Genomic DNA, 11,720 nt, shown 5'->3' with positions numbered 1-11,720 from the left:
ACAGCTATCTATCTGGAATAATAATAATATGTCTGATGTGTCTGACTTTTCTCTGTAAGCTCATGCAGCCTGTGGTTTCCACTAACTTGTCCCGCAAAATAAATTCTAAGGAAAAGGTGACGTCTAAACCCTCGGGGTCTGGAGGGGAGTTTGACCCTCTAGCATCGTAGTCTGGGGTTGACCTTAGCATTTTCCCTCCTCTCTACTATCTGAACCTGACCCCGTACGGAATTTGCTTGTGCTTCTGCTTTCAACACTGCAGTTTTCCGAGAGCAGACTCCCTTAGTTGGGATCTTTTATGCCACAGGGGAGAAGAAGAGGAGGGGAAGGGAAAGCTCAGGGGAGGCTGCCTCTGCCTGTATCTGAGTTACCTCTTCCCGACTCCTCCTGGCTTCCGGCACCGTTACCCTCTTACCCTTAAGCCCTCAGTTTCTAGGCTCATAGACACTCTTGAAGCCCTCTGGAAGGGAGGTCCTAGAAACTCTTCTCATATTCCTTGTATCACTCTAAAAATTGAGACTTTCAAGAAATAAAGATGTAAACTGCAAAAAAAAAAAAAAGACCTTCAGAGGCTTTTCTCCAGCCATCTGCCCACCACCTCACTTGCCCATTGTTACGTCCTACTCAGTCTTTTGAGGATATGGGATTTTTGGTCTCAGGGTTAACCCTTGGAAACCTAGCCTTGGTCTCCTCACTTTTGGAATCTTTATGTTCTTTTTTGGGCTCTGTGACCTCCACCCTGGCGGGGGCACTGTGTCAAGCTCTTCTCAGACCCTAGTATCTTAAGTTGTAGTTCTCTCTGCTCCAGTTTTTCTTTCTCCCTACTGGTCAACCAAAATTCATTCTGGTTGGAGACACTGTCCTTACCTCTTGCTTCCCTACTCAGAATTTCATAGAACAAGTTCCATTGGGGATTCTGAGATACCATTCACAATTCTTCCTTTTCCCTGACAAAATCTAAATCAAGAATCTCCAAGTCTAGGCTCCTAAGGCACAAGTTGATCATTATTAGAATTCCAAATGAAATGTTCCAGTCTTAAGCTGAGATTCTTATGTAGTAACTTAAAAGGTAAAGTATGTATTAACCTAAAAAGATGTCAGCTTTGGAAACTATACCCAGGGGAGTCAACTTTTTTTTTGTTTTTTCCCCAGCCATTGGCATCCCTTCCTTTCCCTCTAATGCTGATTGTGTCCATTATTCATTAGGGAAGTCTGGGGTTTCTCCCTGAACAAGAGTAGCTGAGGTTCGCAGGAGGTCAGACCCCTTTTCCCTACGCCAGCTCAGCACATGCCTTTCCTGAGGTGAAGCTATCAAAGGCAGTGGGGGTTGCCCAGGAGGGGACCCGCCAAAATCAAGTTTCTTCCAGACACAATCCATAGTGCATAAAAATTAATCAAGTCCTACCATGACTTGCTTTATTCATAATACTTAATGGTCATGTAATAGGAGTTTTTATTCAGCAGTTAAAGTTCATAAGTGCGGGTTTTACATGGAGATAGGTATTATGCTGATGGGTTAATTACACACCTTTTTGCACACCAAAGGAAATGGGTTCTGCAGGTTTTGTAATTAAGGAAGGACTTCTGAGAGAGAATGAACCTAGGGTGAACTGATCTTTCGGAAAATGTTTATTTTTAAATTAGTAACTCTTTGAAAATGTGCAACCCAGGAAATACTTGTGGTAAGAAGTTGTTTATATATAAACAACACGCTCTCTCTCCACCCTCCACCCACAATTTTCTAGTTCTCTTGCTACAAAAGAAATGTTTTTGTTTTATGAACTTAATTACGCTCTAAGTAATTACCAGAGCTCCTTTGCTTTAAGGCTAGCATAAGAGACTTTTCCCCCTGGCAAGGATGTCGATTTTAAATTCATTAAGTAAGTCACCTACTGTTGGACCAAAAATGATTCAGGTGGATCTCCAAATCTTGATTTCACTGAACGGAAACTATATAGTTTCTGCAACTGAGATTTTGTTTTCATAGGACAAGGATTTTACCTTCCCTCTGTTATTGAAACCAAAATATCATTTACTCTTTCCTGCCCCATCCCACACCCCTGCACATATCCAGCCCCAACCTTCTCCCGGACTCCTTTAACCAGCTGCCTATTCAACACCTCAAGCTGGGTGGTCAGGAATCCTCTTGAGTTGGAAAGTGTAGACGAGTCTCTCAGTGTTTCCTTAGACCTGTTTCTCGTGAAGTCTTCCCAGTTTGGGGGATGACAACTCTTCTTTCGGTTGATCATGTCCAAACAACTTGGAGTCTTCACTGACCTTGTCCGTTTCTCAGGATGGACCATATTCAGCAACAAGTTCCGTTGGCTCTATTTTCAAAATAGAAGTCCCCGCACCATCTCCCCTGCTGCCCCCTGAGTCCCGGCCACCAGAGTCTCTCTTGCAGCCGATCTCTTTGCTTCTGTAGCTGTCTCCCTACATTTACAACACGGCAGCCAGAAGGGTCCTTTTAAAGCTCAAATCGGTGGATGTCACACTTGTCCTCACGACCTCCAGTGGCTCCCATTTCACCAAGAAGAAAAGCAAACGTCCTCACAGTGAGCTCACTGATGCATGACGTCGTCAGCTCCCCACTCCCTTGCCGGCCTTCTGCCCTGCAATCCTCTTCCCCACCCCCTCTGCTCCAGACTCAGAGCCTTTGCCTTCTCTGTTCCCTCTGCATGGAATGCTCTTGTCCCAGATATCCAGCCGCCTTGCTTCTTTGGACCTTAATTTAAGTGTCATGTGATCACCGAGGTCTTTACTATGGCAACCACCCCACCACCCCTCTCCTGGGCACTTTCTGTCCCTCTTCCCTGCTTTGTTTTTCTGCCGACCACCTGCCATCATCTAACCTGCTGTTTATCATCTGCTTCCCTTTTCTAGAAAGGAAGGTATAGGAGGGCAGAGATTCTTCCTCACTTTGTTCACTACTGAACCCCCAGAAACTAAAACGGTGTCTGACACGCAGTAGGCACTCAGTGTGACTATTGAGGAGATGAGTGGTCTGTCTCTAAGGTGCCACTCGGTTATAAGCAACTTGAGGGCTGGAGACTATGTCCCTCAGTGCTGTGGATTCAACACAGTGCTTAGCACTAGTGGGGGGTAAGTGGACAATTGTTTTGGCCTCCCGAGCATCACTGGTATTTCTTAGAGGGAACAGTTTTACCCAATTCAGTGTGATTCTGGTGAATCTGGCAAACGTTCCCTGCAAGGATGACCGATAGGCGGGTGTCCCTCCTGCTGTGGCCACTAGGACTGACTGGGAGACGGTGGGGTGACCAGGCTGGGCCAGTCAGAGTCCATCCCCCACTACACATCTCTGAAGATGAAGACGGGCGTCCCTGACTCCAGACTCAGGCACGGCACTGCCTGTGGTCACCTTCTTTACTACACAGAGGAAACCAGGGGCGGTGTTCCAAATAGCTAGCAGCTGGAGTGGCATGGACCGTGTCAATCAGAATTGGACACCAGGTAAAAACAGTGACACTCTCCTATGGCCCTGTGCCAGCTGAGTTCCAGCAGCAGAAACCCGCCTATGGTAGGAGGGTGTCAGGTTTATACACCACGGGATGCAGTGTTGGGGTTGGAACGGGGGGAGGGAGACCAAGAGAGGAAATATTTAGTAGGTGGGGAAGGAAACACGTACACGGGACGTACATGCCACCCTTTGAGTCCCTGCTCTCTGGGTCCCGTCTTCCTCTGTTCTTTAGCATCTTTTATATTCTTAATTGACCCGCTAATTTGAGGCTATGAAGACATTGGTGAAAAATCACCACTTTTGGAGAGCCGAGGCCAAGCGTTAGTTACCCCTCTGTCTGTTGAGCTGTGATTCTGTATTGGATCCTGAATTCAGCCAAACCAGAAGCCAAGTTTCCCTCTGATCAAAAAATGAGAGAAACAATATAAAATGCATCCAAGTTATTTTCCAGTGACTGGGATCAGCTCTCCCCTTTTTGCATCTTGGATTTTGCTGGACTTGGTGAAACACATTTTGCTTCTGTTTCGGCTCCAAAGAAGGAGACCGCTCTTCTCCCTAATACCAGTGTGTTTAGAGTTGTAATTTTACTTGCAAAATGACAGGAGAAGGATCATTTAGGCCAAGTATGTGGCATGTCATGTGATTCTTTCTTATAAAGCCATGGTTATGAGTGGTCTAGCTCCTGCTTCTGTCTTGAGCGTCATCTAGCCCAGGCTCTCGCTCACATTTGGAGCTCCAGACATACAGGCCTCCTGTCAAATCCTTGAACGTGGAAACTCAGAAGGCTCTTTTCTGCTGTAGGACCTTGGTGCATGTTGTCTCCTCTGTCCATTGCCCACCCCCACTCCCACAGTATATTCGTTAGGACTATTTGATTACAAAAGAAGAAAGCCACCTCAAACTGGTACATCCAAGGTTTATTGGCTCTCATAATTGGAAGCTGGTAGCATACTGAAGCTTCAGGCATGGCTGGATCCTGGAGCTCAAATGAGGTGATCAGCATATTTCTATTTTTCCTTATTCCCAGTGTTGATCTCCATCTCCCCTCCTGGCTTCCTGTGTTGGCCTTGGTCTCAGCTCTCAGTCTTGTTCTAGGCTCCTCCCTTTGTCTTTCTCTTTCGTCTCTGTTTTCTTTGATTTCCTTTTCTTTAGGTGGCTCTCTTCCACGTTAATAGCGCAAACAGCCACCCATAGCTCTAGGCGCATGTCCTGGCCAATCAGCAGTTCCTTCAGGAAGAGTATGTCTCTGAACAGTTCTAATAAATCTTGAGAGGAGCTCTGAGCAGGTGAGCTGACAGGGTGGGAGATGGCGGCTGTCCCAAAGGAAAATCAGGGCGCTGTGCTTGCCGCATGGCAGTGGATGCCAGGAAACCAGCTCGTCGCGCGTCTGCCTGGAATGGCACTCACGCATCTCAGGTCTTCACTCGGTGTCTCGTCCTCTCAGACCTGTGTCCTGACCCATCCTCCCGAGAGGACATTTCTCTGTGTGTTACCCGTTCTTGTAACACCTGGGATTTTACATTTCAGTTTGAGGCTAATGGAGGAAGACCTGGCTCCCGGCTAGGGTGTAAAATACAGGACAACAGGCACTGAGTCTGTTTTCCCTCAACGGTGTGTCCCATTTATTAGAAATAAAATTCCATGGCTTACTCTTTTAAAAAGATTTCTTTTTGCTTTCAACTTTATTTTTTGTTAGTTTGCATGCTTTCTTTTTTTAAAAACAGTTTTTCATAGATTTATTTTTATTTATTTTTTTGAAGGGGGGAGGTAAGTAAGTTTATTTATTTACTTATTTTTTTACTGGTGGTACTGGGGGTTGAACACAGGACCTCGGGTATGCTAAGCACATGCTCCACCACTGAGCTACACCCCACCTCCCTACCCATGGCTTATTCTTCATACACACACACATGCACACATGATCTCCTTTAGTCATTATACCTTTCTTGTAATGCAAGAATTTTTTTCTGAGGCTTAGAGACATTTGCTGGAAGTTGCGAAGTCATCAAGAGCCCTGGGATTACTACAAGATCCAAAAAAAAAAAAAAAAAAGGTGGGGGGACAAAACATTTCACTTCTTGGGAATCTAAGGGGGAGAAAACAAGAAAAATCAGGGCGATGGCCTGTGCCCATGATTAACTAGTGTTTTCTTTTTTTTAACTGTCACATATACAGCATAAGATACATATAAAGGAAATGAAAAGAAAATTCAGGGTCAGTAGAAACTTACTATCTCTTTTCTGTTTGTAACCAGGTCCCCACTGATTCCATTTTGCATAAAACTAAAAAAAAAAAAAAAAAAAAAAAAGGCCAGGGAGACCACAATCCCGGTCATCTGGACTTGGTTCCAGGCCTGTCTGTCTGCCTCTGCCTCCAGCCTCTCCGGTTGCCACCAGGCATGTTCAGGGTGGTCCCGCAGGGGACAGGAGGGTGGACCTATCCTCAGGGAGCTCACAGTTCCTCTGGGCGTCTTCCAAGGGGCACCGGATCTCCAAGAAAGGAAGTGGAGACTCTGGACACAAAGGACGTAATGTACCTGTTAGGCTTTTAACGTATCTGAGAGAAAGACAAGGGAAATGTGGGGCCTCTCAGCACTTCAGGCCGGAGCAGGAACAGTCCCTGTGCCGTGAGGCACGTCACAAAGGCCCCAGGACACACGGCACATTCCGAGTGTTGCTCCTGCTCGTGTCTGGTAGTGGGCACAGCAGGCTGTGTCGGGCTCGCGCTGAAATGGTCTTTTTCCACGTTATTCGATATCTTAAAATATCTTAAAAATGAGTATCAGTGATGCTGTTTGCATTGTCACGTGAGCATATTTGGTACCTTAGGTGAGAGGCTCTTAAGAGGTAAGCCTAAGGTAGCGCTAAGAGGTGGGCCGGCAGAGTCAGCCACGAGGGCACGTGCCAACCTTCCAGAATCATCTCCATGTACCCTTGAGTGCGTGACCTAGAAAGCCCCCATGTCCTCATCTGTACAGTCCCGGTGATCATTCCTATCTGGCAGCTTTGGTGTGAGAGTCTGAGAAGTGATCCTTGGCTTGTTTGGCCGTGAAACCCAGCGGAATGGTATAGGCAGGCAGGCTCTAGTATCTGAGTGCAGGAGCTCAGATTCCACCTCCATCCTTCCTAGCAGGGTATAGTGTGTTAATTCACTCAACAAGTGGGAATGTCACTCCTGCTGGGGACGCAGCCGCTGAGCATGCATGCAGGGTCTCTGCTGGTGGAGCGGGAGGGAGATGCGGGGTGAGCCAGGATGCAAATGAACGCAGCTTGTTGCGAGATGCTGTGTGCGATGGAAACGTGGGAGCGGGGGAGGGGGGTGGAGTGTGGAGGGCAGAGCGGCAGGCAGGGTGCCCTGTACACCGCACGAACCAGGAAAGGCCCGTTTTGCAGTGTTTGGAGGGAGGGAGCATGTGAACCACTCAGAGAGTCAGGAAGAGCACATCTACCCCGGAGGGAACAGAAACTCTGAGCCCGGAGGCAGAGCTACTGGGAGCCCAGGAAGAGCAAGGCGGCCGTGTGGCCCCAGGAGAGGGCAGGCCAGGGGCAGTTTCCTCCCCCGAAGGTGAAGCTGATTTAGCACCACCTCCTCGGGGATGACCGAGCTGGACTGTGGGAAGCAGTGGGATTTGTTAACAAGAATTACGATTGTGCCTTATGCGTGATATATTTCACTGCCATGATGACTCTGTTGAGTGTTTTGCTGGAAAATTCCTTGCTGACCCTGCCCTGGAGTCCCATGCCTCTCAAACTCTAGCTCTTCTGCCTCTGCCTCGAGCAGCTTCTCCCTCCTCCTTCAGAGCTGGCATTACTCTTACACATGCTTGGCGTTTTGATTAAACATTGTGTGTTCCCGAAAGCCTCCTTGATTGTCCCCGGTGGAGCTGGGTGGTCTTCCTATGACGTCCTGCACTTCCCTTCTCTTTAGCACTCAGTGCTTCACAGGACAAAGCAGTGTTTAAGAACTCTTCCCAGTGAGCCGTGGGGTACCGTGGGCCAACACTGTGTCTGTCGTGTTCCCAGTCGGTCTCCAGTGTTGAGTTCTGGCAGGTCATTGAATGCATTTAGTGCGTATTTGTGGGTGGATGGATGGATGGATGGATGGTTGAAAGCGTGCATGCTAGTGAAATTTGCTCGTAACACGGCATGTTACGAGGCAGGGTGCGATTGGACAATATTGTAAGAGTGGTGAAATACGGAATGCCACACAGACTTGTTCACTCTGAGACCAGAGATCTCATCAAGAAAAGTCCCCAAGGGGGAAAATGTTATGAAATTTTTAGAACCTTAAAATTGGAAAGAACCCTTTTTGTCATTTAGTTAAATGTCCTCAATTAAGAGAAAGAAAGGGGAGGACCAAAGAGATGAAGTTACTTGCCAGAGTCGCCCGTGCGTTATGGTCAGGGCTGGGCCTGGGAACCTGACATTCAGGTTTCCTAGCGTTTGACTCAGAGTGTGTGTTGGGCACTGCCTACTTAGAGGATCCCAGGATCCTGACACTGAAATGCTGTAAACAATTGTACAAAGAGAAAACTCATGCTGGGCAGGGGTGGGAGGGACATGCATTTTGTGGGGAGGAAATCGCCACCTTCATGTGATAGGTCCTAAACCCTTCAGCATTTATTTGAATACTTCTGTCTGGGTCAGACAGACAATGAATGCTCTGACCTGCTTGGCAGATTTCCCCTCACCCCTATCCGTGGAATTCAAAAGTAGCAAGCTCAATTCGAAAATAAATTATTGGTAAACATTTGAAAGTGAGAAACAAATCCTTCCCGGAACGCTTAGCCCTTCCCTTCAATACACTCTTGAAAATTGCTGAGACTCCATTCCGTGAGGATGCTTGAATCTCTCCCTAAATCATAACACGGGTAAACTTACTGAAATATTTTTACAATTTTATTAGAGGTTTTAATTCAGTGCTTTATCTACCTCTGTTAGACTGCAAAATAGCTTTAAATATTCAAGTGGTAATTAATGAATCTTTTATGTTGCAAATCAAACATTTTCATCTGTGCGCTGGTGGAGTGGCGGTGAGAAAGGATTTAAAGAGTAATTGTTTCTCCCGATTCCACAGTGTTGACTAGCGAGTACCTGCGTTTGCTGTCGTCACCTAGTGGGCCTAAAGCTTAGCATGGATGGTCTGCTGTCTTTCTGGAGGTCAGGATTTCTGACGTGTTTCTTGCCAGAGACATTCCCGACTAGATGGAAAGTCTTTGAATGTGGAATTTTTGCTTGAGTGCAAAATAATAAAAAGCATGTGTATGTTAGGGAAAAAAATAAAAGGGATCAGCTTAATGGCAAATGAGCATTGGCTTACATTAATATTCTGTTACAGTAAAAACTTCTATTTAATAAATTTTCTCCAGACTCCCCCCCCTCCAGAATCTAATGTATTTTTCTAAGTGGCATGCCAACTGAAAGTATATACGTGATACATTTGATTTATGTTAAGTCAATAACACGCAGAAGCCATTTAAAATTGTATTTCGAGTGGAGAAATATCAATTCGAGGAAACCCATATAGTCCCCTAGATTGAGAAGGGAGAAGTGTTAGCTTTTCAGAGGCTGAAATGCCTTGTAAATATTATTCTATTTAGAAGATGTTTTTCAAATGTGCTTGTGTTTTGTCGAGTGGCAAGAAAGTACGCCCGGAATCCTGCAGTTTAGTTTAGAATCAAAAATTAAGCCAGTATTAAAGACTTTATGGAGCAAAATAGTCTTCCTCTCTCTTTCTGTCACTAATAAGAAATGAGCCAGTTAGAGCAGCTCTCAAGAAAGCTCACAAAAGGATTGACAAATTCGTCATGGGAAGCCACCCTGTGTTCTTCTAGGGCCTTAATTAATACTGGACTTGGTGACATCCATGTATCAGAGCAATAAGCTAAACAGGAAGCAATTTATGTCACCCAAAGCTTTTTAACAAATCGATGCAACTATTTGTAATTACTTGTTTCACAAGATTAAAAGTGCTAAGGCCTGATCTCCGCTCACGGATTTGTGGTCAACCTGACCTGTGCTTCCGTTGTTTAAAAAAAAAAAAAGAGAGCGAGAGAATTGGTGATCCGCAGTGACTTCCATCAAGTAATCCATATTGCTAATATTTCTGGAATTTTAATGTAGTTACAATTTATAGCCGATCAAATGTGGTTACCTAAATTGCTGTTGCTAGTAGACAGTTTAACTGTCTTTATTAATTACAGTATAATTTAATGTTTGAGTACCGGCACTTGTGTTGGTCATTTTTACAGCCAGAGCAGTTATCTGCCTTATGACGAACCATTTTAGCATTTTCAATGGAAATTTGCTAATATGATGAGTGATAAAAATGTCACATGCTGGTAAATAATGATTATTGCTTTGGCTGAAATTAATTCTTGAAAGGCCGGTTACCTTCAAATTAACATTATAACTTGAAGCTTGTCTTTTTTTTCCCGTCCCTATAATCTTAGTATAAGCCAAAAAAAAAAAAAAAAAGCCCGTTGATCATATCAAATGGATATACATATTATATATATGCATTTTTTTATATACTAAGCATGGAATGTCATTTTACAATAAGGGTGGGAATAAGATGACATTGGTTTTGTTTTTTAAAAAAACAAAATGCTGTTCAAAAATAAATACAAGTGGGTTATATCTAGAGTGATGGCTTTCTAATCCAAATATTGTCCCACAGTTACACCAGTGTTTTTGTATGTAATTTAATTTCCCTCCAATGTGAATTCTGTCTTAAACCTTTCATCCATCAGTCCATTTCTTAAATGAAGGTTTGAGACCCAACTTCACTTGATTCAAATAAAGAATATTTTTATTTAACTCAACTACAGTAGAGAGGAAAGAAAAAAAATCATGATCGCTACCCTATGCAGAAATATGCAATTTCATTAAAGAAGGCAAAATCTAGTAAGTTAAGAAAGACTAATTATACTCTGTTGTGATCCTTTTCTGGGGGAAGGAAGAGGTTGTTACCGTCCTGCAGCTGGTTGTGTTGGTGTGAAACTGGTCTTCCTCAAAGTTTAGGCTCTTTACATAAAGGCTGCGGTTTAAAAGAAGAGCCTGCAGTTGGGGTTTACCGTCTTGTTTGTCTGAGTGACAAGCCCTAAAATGAATGTGTAAAAGAGTGTGTCCCTGCCCTAGAACAACTTGTGAAATACAATTAAAAATGTAGTATGCATCAGCCAGCAAATCTTGACTAATGCGTTGTCGCACTTGCTCTGGGTCCCTCGGTTTAACTCAAATATGTGTACATATTTAATTTTACCAGTTGCAATGCTGTAAGCAGTATTTGTGTTTAAGCATGATATTTAAAGGCATTTCAATTAACCCTAATATATTCTTAGTAGCTAGATAAGAATAAAGGGTTCAAATGTTTTACTAATTATCAGACTAGAGGGCTTTTCGGTGGTGGCATAACTGTTAATGAAAAGTGGACATTACTTTGCAACATTAACAGCTAAACGTATATGAAAAAAATCCCCCCCCCATACGGCTTTTCAAAACAATGCTGGGAAAGAACCTTTACCCATTCCTCAGCATCAGCTGGTCTTTGCCGAATAAAAACTGCAAGGTTAATTTTCAAGTCATCTCTTGGCTTGTGTTATGTGCTCTGAATTATGTACGTTAACAGTTACATAGTTACCGCGGTTCGGCCACTTGAAAGCGCTGCTTCCAATATTCCAATTGAATTTTTTAGTCAGAAAGGATGCCCAAAGTAATTAATCCTTAGAACACATACAACAGAACAAAATTAAACAGAAAGAGCAAATTTTTCTAGAGGTATGCAATTTTTAAAGACCTCAAAAATCAAGATGATTTTTTTGGAAATATTTAGTGACGGGAGCTTTCCTGTTTTCTGCACAGAAGGCAGTTATCTACCATCCTTTTTGATAGAATATTTTTATAAAATCATTTGTTCTAATCTCAGCATTTATCATTATATGCAAAAAGATTTCTTGATGAGAATATTATAGACGGTGCATGTTTTTGACATTAGCATTTTATTTGGATGACTAATCTTGCAGATGTGAAATTTTAATGAATTATTCATGAACTTGCTTTCCTCTGAAATTTCAGTTTGCTCTTAATGCTAGTTATTCAATATTTTGTTTTTTTTTCCCCCTCCCTGTAAAATTTGATGAAGGAAAATAAGACTGTGCTTCCCAGAGAGAAAAGGTAGCCTCTCACATTTTTTCCCCCCAATTCTCTAAGTGGAGACTTTTCACTTTGAAATCCTGAGGGTA

Source organism: Camelus ferus, chromosome 17 (assembly GCF_009834535.1).
Source record: "Camelus ferus isolate YT-003-E chromosome 17, BCGSAC_Cfer_1.0, whole genome shotgun sequence".
In the NCBI taxonomy this organism is placed as follows: domain Eukaryota; kingdom Metazoa; phylum Chordata; class Mammalia; order Artiodactyla; family Camelidae; genus Camelus; species Camelus ferus.
Note: the sequence above shows the minus strand (reverse complement) of the source record.